This window comes from Ranitomeya imitator, chromosome 1, assembly GCF_032444005.1.
Source record: "Ranitomeya imitator isolate aRanImi1 chromosome 1, aRanImi1.pri, whole genome shotgun sequence".
Lineage (NCBI taxonomy): Eukaryota > Metazoa > Chordata > Amphibia > Anura > Dendrobatidae > Ranitomeya > Ranitomeya imitator.
In genome coordinates this window covers 848024013-848046631 of record NC_091282.1, presented here as the reverse complement: position 1 = coordinate 848046631, position 22619 = coordinate 848024013, and the positions used below count along the sequence as shown (strand labels likewise).

Genomic DNA, 22619 nt, shown 5'->3' with positions numbered 1-22619 from the left:
ACGGGGTGAGGGCTCACATGGACTCTCAAGTTCAGTGCAGTGCAGTGCAGTTGGGATAAATCCCACTCTACAAATTCTTCTAATCTGAAGTTACTGTTAGTGGTTGTCAGGGTGCTATTTCTTCAGACTTGGAAGCGAGATGTCATGTCACGTCCGACAACAAAACGATATTAGAATCACCAAGAGGGTGCAAGATCCAGAATATTATGCTTCAACTTCAGGAGAAGCTAGAAGGTAACATTCTACCCATATCGGCGATTCATATTTGAGGGCAACTCAATTCGCAGGTTGGATTTTTGTAAGCCGACATACATTGACCCAGCGTGAAGATTCTCTGGGTTCTTGTATTTAGGTGGCTCTGTATTACTACCCTGTAATAAAGTCCCCTTTGATAAAGGCCATAAAAATAGCACAAACTAAAAAGGCCCATCTCTTTGGAATCATATGGGAAATTTAAAAAACAAAACAAGAAAAAAAAAACAACCCTTTCAAATATAATCGCAATAAAAAAGAAGAGCAAAAAATTGCCACTTTTGACTGGACGATAGGTCCTCTTTAAAGGGACACTGCCACCTGAATTTGGAGGGAACAAACTTCAGCCATGGAGGCGGGGTTTGGGGGTTTTTGATTCACCCTTTCCTTACCCGCTGGCTGCATGCTGGCTGCAATATTGGATTGAAGTTCATTCTCTATCCTCCGTAGTACACGCCTGGGCAAGGCAAGATTGCCTTGTGCAGGCATGTACTACGGAGGACAGAGAATGAACTTCAATCCAATAATGCAGCCAGCATGCAGCCAGCGGGTAAGGAAAGGGTGAATCAAAAACCCAAAAACCCCGCCTCCATGGCTGAAGATTGTTCCCCCCAAATTCAGGTGACAGTGTCCCTTTAAAGAACGCACATACTTTGGTAGGTAAACACTTGTGATTAAACGCTTAACCCCCGAAGGTGATTTACACATTAATAACCCAGCCAATTTTTACAATTCTGACCACTGTCACTTTATGAGGTTATAACTCTGGAACGCTTCAACGGATCCTGGTGATTCTGACATTGTTTTTTCATGACATATTGCACTTCATGATAGTGGGAAAATTTCTTTGATATGACTTGCTTTTATTTGTGGGAAAAAAAAACTTAGCAAAAATTTAGCAATTTTCCAATTTTACATGTTAATGCCCTTTCACTACAGAGATACAGTATGTCTTACAAAGTAGTTAATAAGTAATATTTCCAACATGTTTACTTTGGAATCAACATTTTGTTTTGTTAGGAAGTTATAAGGGTTTAAATTTGACCAGGGATTTCTCATTTTTATAAGGAATCTGTCACCCCAAAAATCGTATATGAGCTAAGGCCACTGGCATCAGGGGCTTATCTACAGCATTCTGTAATGCTGTAGATAAGCCCCCGATGTAACCTGAAAGGTAAGAAATACAGTTTATACTATACTCACCCAGGGGCGGTCCAGCACCTCCTACCTTCATACGATCACGTCCTCTTGTTGACTTCTTGCCGCGGCTCCTGCGCAGGCGTACTTTGTCTGCCCAGTTGAGGGCAGAGCAAAGTACTGCAGAGCGCCCCTCAACAGGGCAGACAAACTACGCCTGTGCCGCAGCCGTGGCAGGAAGACAAGAAGAGGACGTCATCGTATGAAGACAGGAGGCGCCGGATCCGGACCGTGACGCCCATCGGACCCAGTCCACAGCAGGACCGCCCCAGGGTGAGCATAATTTAAACTGGTTGACTCCACTTTTGCACAATCAGGTCAAAGATGGAGGTTTTTGAGGACCATTCCCCTTGTTTTAGAAGATTGCAGCTTAAGTAATCCACTGTAGTGTTTTCTCTTCCTTTTATATGCAAAGTGGTTAAAGACAGAAAATGCTGTTCTGCCAGTTGGAACAAACGTTCTGCTACATTCATCAGGGGTCCCACCTTGGTGATTGATATACGCCACAGTGACCTGATTGTCGAGAACACTCGTACGTGATGACCTTGTAGATACACAAGGAGTCTTTTAGCCGCCTGTTCCACTGCTGTTATTTCTTTCAGGTTAGAAGACTTCTCTACCTGATGATGCTCCCATAGTCCCTGGACTAAAACCTCACCCATATGAGCCCCCCAACCGGAAGGGCATGCGTTCGTGGTGACTATACAGGTTATGTTATATTCCCAGGGCACCCCTCTGGATGGATTGGTGGCTAGTAGGAAACAATCGAGGGATTTTATAGCGTTTCGGGATAAAGTCAGCTGGCCTTCTAGGTAACCCCCCCCAAAATTTTCTGATGTACCAAAACCTCGCCCTGTAGTTTCCTTGTATGGAACTAGGCCCACAGGACCGTGGGAATACAGGATGAGAGAGAGAGAGACCAAAAGAGGCTTTCCTGAGGGACATGGTGGGGTTATTGGAGGCGTACAGGACCTGATAGTGTAGGCGAACTAAGATTAGGCCTAAGAATCGCTGAACTCTCATGGGCTGCAGCCGGGATTTTTTGATGTTTAGCAGCCACCCTAACCGCTCCAGGGCAGACATTACTTTTTGTAATTGCTCCAAACAATGTTCCGCTGTTTTGCCTCTAATAAGGAAGTCATCAAGGTAAGGGGATCACCAGAATGTCTGACTCACGCAGATTGGCCATAACCTCAGCTATAACTTTAGTGAATACTCGGGGGGTGACTGCAATACCAAAGGGAAGGGCAACATATTGGAAATACCGGACCAACCCTTCTAAATAAACTGCCACTCTAAGGAATCGCTGGTGAGCTGCATGAATGGGTATATGGTAGTAGGCATCTTTTAGATCTAATTCCACCATAAAGATTGCATTGCGCAGGCGTGTACTACGGAGGACAGAGAATGAACTTCAATCCAATATTGCAGCTAGCATGCAGCCAGCGAGTAAGGAAAGGGTGAATCAAACACCTGAAAAGTCCGCCCATATGACCGAAAACCGGTCCCGCCAAATTCAGGTGACAGGTTCCCTTTAAGTAGTAAAGTACAAATGGAACGGTTTTAAAAACAAAATTTTAATCTGCAGCACCGCTTATGTCAAAGAAGCAGGACTATTAGAGACACTCTTCATCAGCGGGTCTGCCAACTTAAAGATTGCAGCAATGCTTTCAATCACACTCAGACAGGTGACATTACAAGATCCTAAGCAGGACTAGTGTGAGGTTGGCCGTCCCCACTGAACTAGACCAGCTTCACTGGCATATGCAGTGTTGCAGAATAATACGTCCTTTATAAATCAGAGCACCCTTAATGTGGCATTGAGAATGTGGGATCTCGGACATGTACCAATGCTAATGTGGCACTGAGAATGTGGGATCTCTCAAATGTACCAATGCTAATGTGGCACTGAGAATGTGGGATCTCGCACGTGTACCAGTGATTATATGGCACTGAGAATGTGGGATCTCGCACGTGTACCAGTGATTATGTGGCACTGAGAATGTGGGATCTCACAAATGTACCAATGCTAATGTAGCACTGAGAATGTTTGATCTCGCACGTGTACCAGTGATTATGTGGCACTGAGACTGTGGGATCTCACAAATGTACGAGTGATAATGTGGCACTGAGAATGTGGGATCTCACAAATGTACCAATGCTGATGTGGCACTGAGAATGTGGGAGCTCACACATGTACCAGTAATAATGTGGCACTAAGACTGTGAGAGCTCACACATGTGCCAGTAATAATGTGGTACTGAGACTGTGGGAGCTCGCACTATACCAGTAATAATGTGGCACTGAGACAGTGGGAGCTCGCACTATACCAGTGATAATGTGGCACCGAGAACGAGGGAGCTCGCACTATACCAGTAATAATGTGGTACTGAGACCGTGGGAGCTCACACATGGATCAGTAATAATGTGGCACTGACACTGTGGGAGCTCACAAATGTACCAGTAATAATGTGGCACTGAGACTGTGGGAGCTTCCACTATACCAGCTGCTGCTACACCACCGCTGCTGCTGCTCTTTCATATGGTGGACTACACTTTTCTCATACCCCAAGATCGGACAACAGAGCAGGTGGAGGCGTTGGTCTGCTCCTTTCACCCAAATGTACCTTCCAACTTATCCCCCAAGTGCCCTCACTTGTCTTCCCTTCCTCTGAGGTCCATGCTGTCAGACTCTACATCCCCTTCTCCATGCGAGTGGCGGTGGTGTATCGTCCTCCCGGCCCCTCTCATCAGTTCCTGGATCACTTGGCCACCTGGCTTCCACACTTTCTCTCCTGTGACATCCCCACCCTCATCATGGGTGATTTCAACATCCCCATTGCTTCTCCCCTCTCCCCATCTGCTTCTCGCCTTTTATCTCTAACCTCCTCTTTCGGCCTCTCGCAGCATACTAGCTCTCCAACGCATGAAGATGGAAACTCCCTTGACTTAGTCTTCTCCTGGCTTTGCTCAGTGGATGATTTCACAAACTCCTCTCTCCCGCTCTCTGACCACAATCTTCTTTCATTCTCTATCAAGAACTGACATCCTGCTGAGGTCACCCCCACTTTCCACACTTATAGAAACATACAGAAACTTATGAAGAACTTGCAGTCGTCATTAGCCCCAATCTCCTCCATCTCATGTCCTGATTCTGCTCTGAAGCATTACAATGAAACACTGCAAAGTGCTCTGGATGAAGCTGCACCTGCTATACATAAAACAACTCAGCACAGAGTGCAACAACCATGGCACACGCTGCAAACACGTTTCCTGCAGCAGTGCTCCAGGTGCGCCGAACGTCTGTGGAGAAAATGTTATCTACCCGAAGATTTCATCCATTATAAGTTCATGCTAAAAACATACAACTCTGCCCTTCACCTCTCCAAACAAACCTATTTCTACACCCTCATCACCTCACTGTCCAATAACCCTAAACGTCTCTTTGACACTTTCCAGTCCCTACTCAACCCAAGAGTGCAGGCCCCAACCACGGATCTCCGCGCTGACGATCTGGCCAATTACTTCAAAGAAAAAATTCACCACATTCGACAGGAAATCATCTCCCAATCTCTTCATACCATGCACTGTCCTCCCTCCCCTACTGCATCTAGTTCACTCTCTGATTTTGAACCAGTTACAAAAGAAGAAGTAATCAGGCTCCTTGCATCTTCTCGCCCAACCACTTGCACCAGTGACCCCATTCCGTCACATCTCCTCCAGTCCCTTTCCCCGGCTGTCACCTCTCACCTAACAAAAATATTCAACCTTTCTCTCACTTCCGGTATTTTTCCATCCTCATTTAAGCATGCCATCATACATCCATTACTTAAAAAACATCCCTCGATCAAAACTGTGCCGCTAATTATAGACCTGTCTCTAATCTTCCCTTCATCTCTAAACTCTTCGAACGCCTGGTCCACTCCCGTCTTACCCGCTATCTCTCAGATAACTCTCTTCTCGACCCTCTTCAATCTGGTTTCCGCTCTTTACACTCTACTGAAACTGCCCTCACTAAAGTCTTTAATGACCTACTAACAGCTAAATCTAATGGTCACTACTCCATGCTAATTCTCTTGGATCTCTCCGCAGCATTCGACACTGTGGATCATCAGCTCCTCCTGACTATGCTCAGCTCCATCGGCCTCAAGGACACCGTTCTCTCCTGGTTCTCCTCCTATCTCTCTGACCGATCCTTCACTGTATCTTTTGCTGGTTCCTCCTCCTCTCACCTTCCCCTTACTGTTGGGGTTCCTCAAGGATCAGTCCTAGGCCCCCTCCTTTTCTCTTTGTATACTGCCCCTATTGGACAAACAATCAGTAGATTTGGTTTCCAGTACCATCTCTATGCTGATGACACCCAATTATGCACTTCTCCTGTTATCACGCCGACCTTTTTAATAAACACCAGTGATTGTCTTACCGCTGTCTCTAACATCATGTCCTCCCTCTATCTGAAACTGAACCTGTCAAAAACTGAACTCCTGGGGGGCGTGGCCTATCTGCCGATGGAGTAGGCTGCAAAGAGCGGGAGCTCCGTGTCAGGAACTTTAAAGCGGCTCATATCTACCTTCTGGCGGCCTCCTTATCCCCCACAGTGCCGACATCGGTCCCCGGAGCGGCGGTGAGTGTATGGGGAAGTTCAGAGCTGGCACCCGCGATCCCTCCAGGCGGATTATTGATTTCTTTGCGGCCTCTCCTCAGCCGGCGCAGGACCCCAAGATGGCGCCGTCCTCTCCCAGGGCTTCCGCTCCTCACAACGCTGCGCTCAGGCGTCGCTATCTGGCGCTGCAGCGTTGGATTCTGCCGATGCACCGGTGACAGCCGCTCTGCTTAGGGGGCTTCTTGGAGACCTCAGGACCTCCATACAGGAGGATATGCGTACTATGTTAGCAGATCTGAGGGGAGAGGTAGTGGAGCTGGGGAACCGCACTGACCGCCTGGAACGCAAGATGGCGGAGCTGGTCTCTTCCCACAATGAGCTCTGGGACGCACATGAGTCCCTGCAAAGTCTGGCCACTAAAACTCACTCTAAGACCCTGGACCTGGAAGACAGGTCCAGGAGGAATAACGTTAAAATCAGAGGCATTGAAGAATCTATCATGACAGGGGACTTAAGGGCTTTCCTACAGGATTTTATTTCAGCTGTTCTCCCTCAGTGTGCCTCCAAAGATATTACAATTGACCGTATTCACCGGATCCCTAAGCCGCCTGGTCTGGGTCCTTCAGTCCCAAGAGATGTGCTCGCACGTATACACTTCTATGAAATGAAGGAGGATTTTCTTCAAGCATTAAGAAAGAACCCAGCTTTACCTGAAAGATTTGCCCGCATCGCTGTCTTTCCTGACCTCTCTCCGGGCACTTTGGCTCTCCGCAGGGCTTTTGGGCCTTACACTGCTATTCTCAGAGAAAAGGGCATCCTGTATCGCTGGGGGTTTCCCACCAAGCTTCTTATCCGTAAAGATGGATCTATCACCACCTGCCTGACTCCGTCTCACGCAGCAGCCGCCCTGTCCAAATGGGGACTGACAGCTCCTGGCTCTCCGGTCTCGGCTAGTTCCTCGAAGCCGGGAAAGAACAAAAGCCTCAGGGCCCGTGTTGTGCCAGATTGGGAGGTGGCCTGAAACTGTCTGCATTTCTGGTTCCTGGCTATTTTCCCGCACAGACTTATTTGGTTTTCTTCGATTTTTTTTTTTTTTCCCTAAGCTGCTCTGGCTTCCTTTTGGGAGCTTCTGCAGCGCTTTTTCGGCCCTACAGGTGAACTGTTTTTTTGAATTTCACCTTTCGGACTCAGGGTATTCCTGAATGGACCTTGGTCTTTTGGTATATTTGTTACTTGTTGTCTGTCTTGTCTGTTCTCCCTCCTTCCTTCCCCCCCTCCTGGTTTCCCGATACTGGTGCTCTGACCCGCACGCCACATGTTATTTTCTCTATCGCATAGCCCATGGGTGCTCAGGTTACTTTAAGACTGTTGATATATTTTTGCTATGAGTATTTCCTTATATTCAATTAATGTAAATGGCCTCAACTCCCCGGGCAAGAGGTCCATTGTCTGGCGGCAGTTGGGTAAATCCCGTCGAGACATTCTATGTCTTCAAGAAACGCACTTATTGGAATGTGATAATATTAGAATGTACTCAGGTTTATATCCGCACCAATTTTTTGCAAATGGCCCATCAAAAAAGGCGGGGGTTGCTATTTTCTTTAGTAAAGCTAATGCTTTCCAATTGATCCGCTCCATAGCGGACCCGATGGGTAGGTTTGTTGTTGTTCTTTGTCTTATTAATAATGTCCCTTACACCATTGCCTCAGTCTATGCTCCCAACACAGGTCAGCTTAAGTTCCTGGAGGGTTTTTTCCAAACTTTACAGGACATTCAGCAAGGTCACAAACAAACGCTGGGGACTTCAATGCTCCAATGTCTAAAGTGCTGGACTGTTCTGTCTCCTCACTATCTAGGTGTGAGGCAGGGCCGCTAATTAACTCCTACAATTTTCATGATGTTTGGAGATATCTGCATTGCGGCGAGAGGGACTACACGTTCATGTCACCCAGACACGGTTCCTATAGTAGGATTGACTATGTGCTGGTGAATGACGTGGCTCTTCCTCACTGCATTTCAGCAGATATAGGTAATATCATGTGGTCAGATCATGCCCCGGTGTCCCTCACTCAGAGATCCTCTTGCTATTAGGCCCCCTTCCCATTGGAGTCTCAACACTCATCTTCTTGCAGATCAATCAAACTCACAGTTTATAGAGAAAGCCTTGCAGGAATTCTTCTCCTCCAATGATACTCTAGATGTACGAGATGATACCCTCTGGTTCGCCCATAAGGCGGTGATCAGGGGCTGCTTTATCAAAATGGCTGCAACAGCTAAGAAGAAATATAATTCGGCCCTTCAGTCTGCCCTAGATGAAATAGCTCGTCTTGAATCGGCCCATAAAGTCTCTCCCACTCCGGTTCTCTTGGCTGATCTCTCTAAGGCCCGCATGCACGTTCGTCAACTGCTCCTGCATAAAACTGAGAATGCCCTGAGGAAAACCAGAGCCAAATTCTATGCCATGGGGGATCGGGCGGGAGCTGTTCTGGCTAGGCGTGTAAGGAAGAGAGAGGCCCAGTCCAAGATTCCATTCCTGCTTGGGTCTGATGGTTCCCGCATTTACAATCCTATTCCTATTGCCGAGGAGTTTGCCTCCTACTATTCCTCTCTCTATGATCTTGGATCTGATTTGGGGGTCCCTCAGCCCTCGCAGGAGTTGATTTTGGCATTCTTGGAGAAAGCTAATCTCCTCTCGGTCAGCACGGAGCAGCTCTCCTTTCTGAATTCTCCCATTGCCGAATCTGAACTATCTCAAATTATTAGGGATGCCAATAAGGGTTCTTCTCCTGGACCAGACGGTTTTCCTTTCCTTTATTATGCACAGTTTTTCCCTGTCCTTTCCCCTTACCTTCTACGCCTATTTAACAACTGGTTGTCGGCAGGTAGCATCAGAGCTGAGGGTTTGGAGGCTTCCATTGCGACTCTTCCTAAACAGGGGAAACCTACAACCTCTCCGGGGAATTTTCGTCCTATAGCCCTCCTGAACTGCGACGTTAAAATCTATGCTAAAATTTGGGCCAATAGATTACTTTCGGTGCTTCCCAGCCTTATCCACCCTGACCAGGTTGGGTTTGTTCCCGGCAGACAGACCAGAGATGGCACTAGGCGGCTGATCGATCTTCTGGATGTGGTGGAGAGGGAGGGTCTCCCCAGTGTATTCCTGTCACTTGACGCGGAAAAAGCGTTTGACAGGGTGCACTGGGGATATATTGAGCTTACGTTGGGAAAATTTGGGCTGACTGGGCAAATCTCCCGAGCCATCATGGCGTTATATTCCAATCCCTGTGCGTCGGTTCGCTCAGCCGGTTTTAAGTCTTGGACATTCCCCATTTTGAATGGCACGCGCCAGGGCTGCCCCCTCTCGCCCCTCATCTTTGCTCTGATCATGGAGCCTTTGGCTGCCATGGTTAGAAAATGTGCAGATATAAAGGGAGTGAGGGTTGGGGGAACTGAACATAAGATTGGTCTCTATGCGGACGATGTGGTTTTGACATGCACCTCGCCTTTGACCTCGTTAAATGCGATCACCTCGATTTTAACCCAATTTTCTGCGGTCTCATATTACAAACTTAACCTGACTAAATCCACACTTTTTCCCATATCCCTTCCGGTCGCTCTTCAAATTCAAATCCAATCTAAATATGCATTCATCTGGGCCCCGCTGGGCTTTACGTACCTAGGTATCCGGATAACTAGATTGGACGACATCGTTCGTTCTAACTGTGAAGAGACCCTCTCGTCGGTCAGAAGGGGCATGGATCAGTTATCGTGCTCCTTGCTTTCATGGATGGCCCGTATACAAACGTCGAAAATGTTATTCCTCCCTAATATTATGTACCTATTTCGCTGCCTCCCCCTTTCCATCCCCTCGAAATTTATCTCGGCTTTTCAATCGCTTATTGATCGGTTCATCTGGAACAAAAAACCTCACAGGGTCAAGCGTCGTGTTATGTCCCTTCCGTACTCTATGGGTGGGCTGGGCGCTCCTTCGGTTCAGTTTTATTACAGGGCAGCGGTTCTGGAACCTCTTAAAATATGGTGGGAGGGGAATTCACTCTTACCCTGGTTTCTCATTGAGTCCCACTTTGCACCCAAGAACTCTCTTAAATTACTCTTAGAGCTCCAGCTACTTCTTGCCCCCCCTGGTGGCCCTTTTCTTCGTACCATCAAGACTGCTACTAAACTATGGGCGTCACTTTTTTCTTCTCATTTCGGATTTATGTATGACTATGTCTCTGTCCAAGCTCTGGAGTATGCTATTGGGTTCATCTCCCTGTCCTCCTGGGGCGGGCGTGGGGTGCACCGGGTGGCTGACCTGTTCGGCTCGGACGGCCAGCTGTCGTTTGAGGACCTCGCAGGTAGATTTTCTCTCTCTAACAAAGACTTTTTTCAATATCTACAACTTCGCAGTTTCCTTAGGTCGCGTCGGCTGTTTGGTGCGCCCCCGCCTCCGACAGAGGACCCGGCTCACCGGTTCTTCAGACCATCTACTATATTGCCCCATGGTATCTCTATCCTTTACAAAGCCCTGGTATCACATGAGATTCCTGATAAGCTTCCTTTTATGACTTCCTGGGAGTCTTCGCTGGATTTCGAGGCTCCCCTGGAAGACTGGCAATTTGCCATGCTGCATCCATCTAAGTTTTCCTCGTGTCTTGGCCATTTGGAACAGGCTAAAAAGATCCAGTTGCATTGGTATCTTACCCCTGTCCGTCTGGCGAAATTCACTCCTTCCTCCTCCCCTCTCTGCTGGAAGAGGTGTGGGGCTATGGGCTCTGGCTCTCATGTTTGGTGGTCTTGCCCGAAGGTTCAGGTCTTTTGGCGCCAGGTAGAATCCTTGATTGCTGAGGTAACTCATCTTCCCCTTACCCTAAGTGGGCATCTAGCTGTTTTGGGTATTTCCCTTATAGAGCTACCCTCCCCTCTCCGTCCCATAATCTCTAACATTTTGGTCGCCGCTAGACAATGCATTGCGAGTTATTGGAAATCTTCGGCTCTCCCCTCTAGGGTTGAATTGGTTGCTAAAATCAACTTGCACTTCAGCTATGAAGTAATCATGGCTCAAGATCTCCCTAAGAAGAATAAGGTCCTCTCTTGGTGGGACCCTTGGGTGTCCTCTCCCTATGTATCCTTGTCCGCTCGTACTCTCACTTAACAATTATTTTTCTGTAATGTATGATTTGGTTTGCACTATAACCTTGTATTTCTGTATTGGATGTACTGTGGCTTCTTGATCACCATGTACTTTGTTTTTCCCTCTCTTCCCCTTGCTCCCTCCCTTCTTCTTTCCTTCCCTTGATGGGGGTATGTGATATGTGATGTGATATGTTCTCCCTTTTTTGCTCAATAAAAAGTTAATTGGTTAAAAAAAAAAAACTGAACTCCTCGTGTTTTCTCCCTCTACCTTTGCCTGACATTGCCATCTACGTGTGCGGTTCCAAGATTACTCCAAAGCAACATGCCCGCTGCCTTGGGATCATACTTGATTCCGAGCTTTCATTCACCCCCCACATCCGATCACTGGCTCGCTCTTCTTATCTGCATCTCAAAAACATTTCTAGAATTCGCCCTTTTCTTACTTTCGACTCTGCAAAAACTCTTACTGTTTCACTTATTCATTCTCGTCTGGACTATTGTAACTCTCTACTAATCGGCCTCCCTCTTACCAAACTCTCCCCGCTCCAATCTGTCCTGAATGCTGCAGCCAGAATCATATTCCTCACCAACCGTTATACCGATGCCTCTACCTTGTGTCAGTCATTACACTGGTTACCCATCCACTCAAGAATCCAGTACAAAACTACTACCCTCGTCCACAAAGCACTCCATGGCTCAGCACCACCCTACATCTCCTCTCTGGTCTCAGTCTACCACCCTACCCGTGCCCTCCGCTCCGCTAAGGACCTCAGGTTAGCATCCTCAATAATCAGAACCTCCCACTCCCGTCTCCAAGACTTTACACGTGCTGCGCCGATTCTTTGGAATGCACTACCTAGGTTAATACGATTAATCCCCAATCCCTACAGTTTTAATCGTGCCCTAAAAACTCATTTGTTCAGATTGGCCTACCACATCAACGCATTAACCTAACTATCCCTGTGTGGCCCATTCAAAAAAAAAAAAAACATAATCAGGTTCCTCGCATCATGTTCTCATACACTTTATGCAGTTATTAGCCCTCTGTGTCTGTACTGCTACATACTTAGGCAGTTAACTGGTTCATGCAGCTTTACATGAACACCTGAGCCTTACACTATGGCTGGTCCGACTAACTAAAGCAATTGTTACCATCCACGTCTCGTGTCTCCCCTTTAACTCATAGTTTGTAAGCTTGCGAGCAGGGCCCTCATTCCTCTTGGTATCTATTTTGAACTGTGATTTCTGTTATGCTGTAATGTCTATTGTCTGTACAAGTCCCCTATATAATTTGTAAAGCGCTGCGGAATATGTTGGCGCTATATAAATAAAATTATTATTATTATTACCAGTGATAATGTGGCACTGAGACTGTGGGAGCTCACACATGTACCAGTGATAATGTGGTACTGAGACTGTGGGAGCTCACACGTGTACCAGTGATAATGTGGTACCGAGACTGTGGGAGCTCACACTATACCAGTGATAATGTGGTACTGAGACTGTGGGAGCTCACACTATAGCAGTAATAATGTGGCACTGAGACTGTGGGAGCTCGCACTATACCAGTAATAATGTGGTACTGAGACTGTGGGAGCTCACACTATACCAGTAATAATGTGGCACTGAGACTGTGGGAGCTCGCACTATACCAGTAATAATGTGGTACTGAGACTGTGGGAGCTCACACTATACTAGTAATAATGTGGCACTGAGACTGTGAGAGCTCGCACTATACCAGTAATAATGTGGCACTGAGACTGTGGGAGCTCACACGTGTACCAGTAATAATGTGGCACTGAGACTGTGGGAGCTCACACGTGGACCAGTGATAATGTGGCACTGAGACTGTGGGAGCTCACACGTGTACCAGTGATAATGTGGAACTGAGACTGTTGGAGCTCACACATGTGCCAGTAATAATGTGGTACTGAGACTGTGGGAGCTCAAACGTGTACCAGTGATAATGTGGCACTGAGACTGTGGGAGCTCACACATGTGCCAGTAATAATGTGGAACTGAGACTGTGGGAGCTCACACGTGTACCAGTGATAATGTGGTACTGAGACTGTTGGAGCTCACACGTGTACCAGTGATAATGTGGTACTGAGACTGTGGGAGCTCACACATGTGCCAGTAATAATGTGGAACTGAGACTGTGGGAGCTCACACATGTGCCAGTAATAATGTGGAACTGAGACTGTGGGAGCTCGCACTATACCAGTAATAATGTGGCACTGAGACTGTGGGAGCTCACACATGTGCCAGTAATAATGTGGCACTGAGACTGTGGGAGCTCACACATGTGCCAGTAATAATGTGGCACTGAGACTGTGGGAGCTCACACATGTGCCAGTAATAATGTGGAACTGAGACTGTGGGAGCTCACACATGTGCCAGTAATAATGTGGAACTGAGACTGTGGGAGCTCACACATGTGCCAGTAATAATGTGGAACTGAGACTGTGGGAGCTCGCACTATACCAGTAATAATGTGGCACTGAGACTGTGGGAGCTCACACATGTGCCAGTAATAATGTGGTACTGAGACTGTGGGAGCTCACACATGTGCCAGTAATAATGTGGCACTGAGACTGTGGGAGCTCACACATGTGCCAGTAATAATGTGGAACTGAGACTGTGGGAGCTCACACATGTTCCAGTAATAATGTGGAACTGAGACTGTGGGAGCTCACACATGTGCCAGTAATAATGTGGAACTGAGACTGTGGGAGCTCGCACTATACCAGTAATAATGTGGCACTGAGACTGTGGGAGCTCACACATGTGCCAGTAATAATGTGGCACTGAGACTGTGGGAGCTCACACATGTTCCAGTAATAATGTGGAACTGAGACTGTGGGAGCTCACACATGTGCCAGTAATAATGTGGAACTGAGACTGTGGGAGCTCACACATGTGCCAGTAATAATGTGGAACTGAGACTGTGGGAGGTCACACATGTGCCAGTAATAATGTGGAACTGAGACTGTGGGAGCTCGCACTATACCAGTAATAATGTGGTACTGAGACTGTGGGAGCTCACACGTGTACCAGTGATAATGTGGTACTGAGACTGTGGGAGCTCACACGTGTACCAGTGATAATGTGGCACTGAGATTGTGGGAGCTCACACGTGTACCAGTGATAATGTGGTACTGAGATTGTGGGAGCTCACACATGTGCCAGTAATAATGTGGCACTGAGACTGTGGGAGCTCACACATGCGCCAGTGATAATGTGGAACTGAGACTGTGGGAGCTCACACATGTGCCAGTAATAATGTGGCACTGAGACTGTGGGAGCTCACACGTGTACCAGTGATAATGTGGTAGAGACTGTGGGAGCTCACACGTGTACCAGTGATAATGTGGCACTGAGACTGTGGGAGCTCACACGTGTACCAGTGATAATGTGGTACTGAGATTGTGGGAGCTCACACGTGTACCAGTGATAATGTGGCACTGAGACTGTGGGAGCTCACACGTGTACCAGTGATAATGTGGTACTGAGATTGTGGGAGCTCACACGTGTACCAGTGATAATGTGGCACTGAGATTGTGGGAGCTCACACATGTGCCAGTAATAATGTGGCACTGAGACTGTGGGAGCTCACACATGTGCCAGTGATAATGTGGAACTGAGACTGTGGGAGCTCACACGTGTACCAGTGATAATGTGGTACTGAGACTGTGGGAGCTCACACGTGTACCAGTGATAATGTGGTACTGAGATTGTGGGAGCTCACACATGTGCCAGTAATAATGTGGCACTGAGACTGTGGGAGCTCACACATGTGCCAGTGATAATGTGGAACTGAGACTGTGGGAGCTCACACATGTGCCAGTAATAATGTGGCACTGAGACTGTGGGAGCTCACACGTGTACCAGTGATAATGTGGCAGAGACTGTGGGAGCTTACACGTGTACCAGTGATAATGTGGTACTGAGACTGTGGGAGCTCACACGTGTACCAGTGATAATGTGGTACTGAGATTGTGGGAGCTCACACATGTGCCAGTAATAATGTGGAACTGAGACTGTGGGAGCTCACACATGTGCCAGTGATAATGTGGTACTGAGACTGTGGGAGCTCACACGTGTACCAGTGATAATGTGGCACTGAGACTGTGGGAGCTCACACGTGTGCCAGTAATAATGTGCCACTGAGACTGTGGGAGCTCACACTATACCAGTAATAATGTGGTACTGAGACTGTGGGAGCTCACACATGTGCCAGTGATAATGTGGTACTGAGACTGTGGGAGCTCACACGTGTACCAGTGATAATGTGGCACTGAGACTGTGGGAGCTCACACATGTGCCAGTGATAATGTGGTACTGAGACTGTGGGAGCTCACACGTGTACCAGTGATAATGTGGCACTGAGACTGTGGGAGCTCACACGTGTGCCAGTAATAATGTGCCACTGAGACTGTGGGAGCTCACACTATACCAGTAATAATGTGGTACTGAGACTGTGGGAGCTCACACATGTGCCAGTAGTAATGTGGCACTGAGACTGTGGGAGCTCACACATGTGCCAGTAATAATGTGGAACTGAGACTGTGGGAGCTCACACGTGTACCAGTGATAATGTGGTACTGAGACTGTTGGAGCTCACACGTGTACCAGTGATAATGTGGTACTGAGACTGTGGGAGCTCACACATGTGCCAGTAATAATGTGGAACTGAGACTGTGGGAGCTCACACATGTGCCAGTAATAATGTGGAACTGAGACTGTGGGAGCTCGCACTATACCAGTAATAATGTGGCACTGAGACTGTGGGAGCTCACACATGTGCCAGTAATAATGTGGCACTGAGACTGTGGGAGCTCACACATGTGCCAGTAATAATGTGGCACTGAGACTGTGGGAGCTCACACATGTGCCAGTAATAATGTGGAACTGAGACTGTGGGAGCTCACACATGTGCCAGTAATAATGTGGAACTGAGACTGTGGGAGCTCACACATGTGCCAGTAATAATGTGGAACTGAGACTGTGGGAGCTCGCACTATACCAGTAATAATGTGGCACTGAGACTGTGGGAGCTCACACATGTGCCAGTAATAATGTGGAACTGAGACTGTGGGAGCTCACACATGTGCCCGTAATAATGTGGAACTGAGACTGTGGGAGCTCACACATGTGCCAGTAATAATGTGGAACTGAGACTGTGGGAGCTCGCACTATACCAGTAATAATGTGGCACTGAGACTGTGGGAGCTCACACATGTGCCAGTAATAATGTGGTACTGAGACTGTGGGAGCTCACACATGTGCCAGTAATAATGTGGCACTGAGACTGTGGGAGCTCACACATGTGCCAGTAATAATGTGGAACTGAGACTGTGGGAGCTCACACATGTTCCAGTAATAATGTGGAACTGAGACTGTGGGAGCTCACACATGTGCCAGTAATAATGTGGAACTGAGACTGTGGGAGCTCGCACTATACCAGTAATAATGTGGCACTGAGACTGTGGGAGCTCACACATGTGCCAGTAATAATGTGGCACTGAGACTGTGGGAGCTCACACATGTTCCAGTAATAATGTGGAACTGAGACTGTGGGAGCTCACACATGTGCCAGTAATAATGTGGAACTGAGACTGTGGGAGCTCACACATGTGCCAGTAATAATGTGGAACTGAGACTGTGGGAGCTCACACATGTGCCAGTAATAATGTGGAACTGAGACTGTGGGAGCTCGCACTATACCAGTAATAATGTGGTACTGAGACTGTGGGAGCTCACACGTGTACCAGTGATAATGTGGTACTGAGACTGTGGGAGCTCACACGTGTACCAGTGATAATGTGGCACTGAGATTGTGGGAGCTCACACGTGTACCAGTGATAATGTGGTACTGAGATTGTGGGAGCTCACACATGTGCCAGTAATAATGTGGCACTGAGACTGTGGGAGCTCACACATGCGCCAGTGATAATGTGGAACTGAGACTGTGGGAGCTCACACATGTGCCAGTAATAATGTGGCACTGAGACTGTGGGAGCTCACACGTGTACCAGTGATAATGTGGTAGAGACTGTGGGAGCTCACACGTGTACCAGTGATAATGTGGCACTGAGACTGTGGGAGCTCACACGTGTACCAGTGATAATGTGGTACTGAGATTGTGGGAGCTCACACGTGTACCAGTGATAATGTGGCACTGAGACTGTGGGAGCTCACACGTGTACCAGTGATAATGTGGTACTGAGACTGTGGGAGCTCACACGTGTACCAGTGATAATGTGGTACTGAGATTGTGGGAGCTCACACATGTGCCAGTAATAATGTGGCACTGAGACTGTGGGAGCTCACACATGTGCCAGTGATAATGTGGAACTGAGACTGTGGGAGCTCACACATGTGCCAGTAATAATGTGGCACTGAGACTGTGGGAGCTCACACGTGTACCAGTGATAATGTGGCAGAGACTGTGGGAGCTCACACGTGTACCAGTGATAATGTGGTACTGAGACTGTGGGAGCTCACACGTGTACCAGTGATAATGTGGTACTGAGATTGTGGGAGCTCACACATGTGCCAGTAATAATGTGGAACTGAGACTGTGGGAGCTCACACATGTGCCAGTGATAATGTGGTACTGAGACTGTGGGAGCTCACACGTGTACCAGTGATAATGTGGCACTGAGACTGTGGGAGCTCACACATGTGCCAGTGATAATGTGGTACTGAGACTGTGGGAGCTCACACGTGTACCAGTGATAATGTGGCACTGAGACTGTGGGAGCTCACACGTGTGCCAGTAATAATGTGCCACTGAGACTGTGGGAGCTCACACTATACCAGTAATAATGTGGTACTGAGACTGTGGGAGCTCACACATGTGCCAGTGATAATGTGGCACTGAGACTGTGGGAGCTCACACTATACCAGTAATAATGTGGTACTGAGACTGTGGGAGCTCACACATGTGCCAGTGATAATGTGGCACTGAGACTGTGGGAGCTCACACTATACCAGTAATAATGTGGTACTGAGACTGTGGGAGCTCACACGTGTGCCAGTAATAATGTGGAACTGAGACTGTGGGAGCTCACACATGTGCCAGTAATAATGTGGCACTGAGACTGTGGGAGCTCACACATGTGCCAGTAGTAATGTGGCACTGAGACTGTGGGAGCTCACACTATACCAGTGTAGTGGAGGTTTCGGACAGTTCTGGCACGTACAGATGACAGTCACACTAGGAGTCGGCCATTGCGCTTGTCTGCTGCAGACAACCTTTTGTCCATGGCGATTCCTCGGTCCATGTCTAGTGGTCTATGGATGCCAGGTATGCCTCCCATCACCAGCGCCAGTGACACCCCATAAAGCACATCAGCAGTGCGCATGCTTACAAACTCCTCGTGCTCACAGACAGTGAACGCACTCGTCTACCTGCTGCATTAATGAGCTCATAAGTGCTCTCCTATGTGTCCAACTCACCGATTCTCCCAGTTCCAGCTTTGCACCCGCCCTCTGCGCAATGTCAGGCGGGACTTGTAGTCCCGGGCGGCAGTGACTGTGACGCTGGCCAGTTCGTTGTACTACATCTCCCGGCGTGCTTAGCGGCAGGCGGCTGAGCTCGTGACTGTACAGGATGCTGAGTGCAGTAAAAGGGGTGACTAGAAAGGACTAGACTAGAGGGGCTGCTCCTCACTCCATTCTCGTCACATCACTACAGAACAGGCGGGAGTGGAGTTCCTGCCCCGAGCGTCCTGTGGCATCGTCATCATAGGCAATGAGACATTAAAGGGTTACCAAAAACCAAGTTATCCCCTATCCAAGTGATAGGAGATAACATGCTGATCACACAGGGTCCAACTGCTGAGACCCCCTCCAGAAATTAGGACTCTGAAGTTGAGGTGCGCATGCTCGACCATCTGTCTATTGGACTGCTGGAAATAGTGTTGTATTCAGCAGTCCCATAGACAAGGAATGAGGCGGTGGGCGTGCATGTGCACCTCCACTTCATTCTCGGGATGTCCCAGTGTTCGGACCCCCAGCAATCAGCTGGTTATCCACAACTTGATTTTATGGAGAATAACTCGTTAACCCCTTCACTCTGCAGCCCTTTTTCGGTTTTGCATTTCTGTTTTTCGCTCCCCTCTTCCCAGAGCCATAACTTTTATATTTTTCCGTCAATATGGCCATGTGAGGGCTTATGTTTTGCACAACGAGTTGTACTTTTCATATCAACACCTGGTTTTACCATGTCGTGTCCTTGAAAACTGGGGAAAAAATTTTTAAACGGTGAAATTGCAGAAAAAGTACCATGTTCACCAAAAGCTAAAACTGACCTGCCATTAAGATTCTCCAGGTCATTACGAGTTCATAGACACCAAACATGTCTAGGTTCAGAGACCCACAGCGTCTCAATTTTTCGTGATCTGGGGTTGGGTGAGGGCTTATTTTTTGCGTGCCGAGCTGACGTTTTTAATGATACCATTTTGGTGCAGATACGATCTTTTGATCGCCCGTTATCGCATTTTAAAGCAATGTTGCCACAACCAAAAAACATAATTCTGGCGTTTTGACTTTTTCTGTTACGCTGTTTGCCGATTGGATTAATTCTTTTTATAGCTTGATAGGTCAGGCGATTCTGAACGCGGCGATACTAAATATTGTATGTATTTTTTTTTATTGTTTTATTTTGAATGGGGGGTTATTTGAACTTTTATATTTTTGTTTTTTTTAGCATTTGTCAAAACATTTTTTTTTACTTTTCAATTGCTCCCATAGTCTCCATGGGAGGATAGAAGCTGCGATCTTCTGATCGCCTGTGCTGCACACAGGTGATGATCAGATGTCACTGTGGTGCTCATAGCAATCTGGCTATGACAACCATAGAGGTCTGCTGCAAACGTCTGTTTGTCATGCCGACCCATCAGTGACCCGCGATCATCTGACAGGGTCACTGAGGGGCGGGATTAGTGACACGCTTCCAGCACGATCACATTAAATGCCACTGTCAGAGATTGACAGTGGCATTTAACGAGTCAACAGCCGTGGGTATATCGCGATTCCAGCCGCCGCTGTTAGGGGCACATGTCAGTTGTTCAAAACAGCTGACATGTGCCGGGAAAGATATGGGCTCAGCGCCGGAGCCCACATCAAAGGGAGGCACACGACATGTGCTGCGCATGTCATGGAGGGGTTAATTTTAGGGATGAAGTAAAAAACATATACCGTATATACTCAAGTATAAGCCGACCCGAGTATAAGCCAACCCCCTTAATTTTGCCACAAAAAACTGGGAAAACTTAATGACTCGAGTATAAGCCTAGGGTGGAAAATGCAGCAGCTACCGGTAAATGTCAAAAGTAAAAATAGATACCAATAAAAGTAAAATTAATTGAGACATCAGTAGGTTAAGTGTTTTTGAATATCCATATTGAATCAGGAGCCCCATATAATGCTCCATAAAGTTTGATGGGCCCCATTAGATGCTCCATATTAAAATATGCCCCATATAATGCTGCATAAAGGGTAATAAGGGCCTCATAAGATGCTCCATAGACACATTTGCCCAATACAATGCTGCACAAACGTTATGGCCCCATAAGATCCATACAGTCACTTGCCCCATATAATGCTGCACAAACGTTATGGCCCCATAAGATGCTCCATACAGTCACTTGCCCCATACAATGCCCCATATAATCCTGCTTAAAGGGTAATAAGGGTCCCATAAGATGCTCCGTAGACACATTTGCCCAATATAATGCTGCACAAACATTATGGCCCCATAAGATGCTCCATACAGTCACTTGCCCCATTATAGTGCTGCACAAACGTTATGGCCCCATAAGATGCTCCATACAGACACTTGCCCCTTATAGTGCTGCACAATCGTTATGGCCCCATAAGATGCTCCATACAGTCTATTGCCCCATGTAATGCTGCACAATCGTTATGGCCCCATAAGATGCTCCATACAGTGACTTGCCCCATATAGTGCTGCACAAGCTTTATGGCCCCATACAGATGCTCCATACAGTCACTGCCCCTTATAGTACTGCACAAATGTTATGGCCCCATAAGATGCTCCGTACAGTCACTGCCCCTTATAGTGCTGCACAAGCGTTATGGCCCCATAAGATGCTCCATACAGTGACTTGCCCCATATAGTGCTGCACAAGCGTTATGGCCCCATAAGATGCTCCATACAGTCACTGCCCCATATAGTGCTGCACAAGCGTTATGGCCCCATAAGATGCTCCATACAGACACTGCCCCTTATAGTGCTGCACAAGCGTTATGGCCCCATAAGATGATCCATACAGTCACTTGCCCCATATAATGCTGCACAAGCGTTATGGCCCCATAAGATGCTCCATACAGACACTGCCCCTTATAGTGCTGCACAAGCGTTATGGCCCCATAAGATGCCCCATACAGTCACTGCCCCATATAATGCTGCACAATGGTTATGGCCCCATAAGATGCTCCGTACAGTCACTTGCCCCATATGCTGTGGCTGCGATAAAAATAAAAAAATCATATACTCACCTCTCCGACGCTCAGGACCCTGGCACTTTCACCTGCTCCTCGTTCGGGTTCGGCTCCATCTAGCACTGACGTTCAGCAGAGGGCGCGTACTGACAACGTCATCGCGCCCTCTGACCTGAGTGTCACTGCCAGAGAACGCTGATGACGGAGCCGCACCGGAACGAGGAGCGATAAATATCGTGCAGCGCTGCGCTCCCCCTCCCCGTATACTTACCTGCTCCTGGCACGGTGCAGTCCCTGCTTCTCCCGGCGCCGCATATTCTTCCTGTACTGAGCGGTCACCGTTACCGCTCATTACAGTAATGAATATGCGGCTCCACCCCTATGGGAGGTGGAGCCGCATATTCATTACTGTAATGAGCGGTACCATGTGACCGCTCAGTACAGGAAGAATATGCAGCGCTGGAAGAAGCAGGGACGCGCAGGGACCGCACCAGGAGTAGATAAGTATAATTAGACAGCCCCTGCCCCCCCCTCACCTGCCGACCCCCGGGTATGACTTGAGTATAAGCCGAGAGGGGGACTTTCAGCCCAAAAAAATTGGCTTAAAATCTCAGCTTATACTCGAGTATATACGGTAGCTTCACAGACCATATTTTGAATGATTTTATGGTTCCAGGCTGTTTAATAATTTCTGGGGGTTGTGAAATTTAACAATGGGAAAAACATAAAAAATATAACATGAAATTTGTATATATTTTTAATTTATTTCTATAGTGGAAAAACATTTTGCAAAATGTAGAAATCATTTGCAATCTGTCATAGTGTCAGATGCCTGTGAAACGAAAAATCTTCCACACTTACCAAAAATAGTTTCATATTTTTTCAATTAATATAAATTTAATTCAGTTTCTTATAGCTTTTTGTAAAAAAAAATTCCATTTAGGTTATTTATTTATTT

The 22619-nt window shown here is 47.4% G+C and overlaps 1 protein-coding gene across 4 annotated transcripts in view; it reads right to left on the bottom strand.

The window, feature by feature from the left end:
* Positions 1 to 18708, bottom strand: part of SCAMP4 (secretory carrier membrane protein 4) — a 139972-nt gene extending 121264 nt beyond the window's left edge. For 3 of the 4 annotated variants that reach the window (XM_069741224.1, XM_069741237.1, XM_069741244.1), the window contains exon 1: positions 18653 to 18694. The gene's annotated coding sequence lies outside the window, so the exon portion shown is untranslated. Of the gene's footprint in view, positions 1 to 18652 lie in introns of all 4 variants that reach the window. The other variant, XM_069741229.1, reaches the window with a different exon arrangement.
* Between the last annotated feature and the right edge of the window lie 3911 nt (positions 18709 to 22619).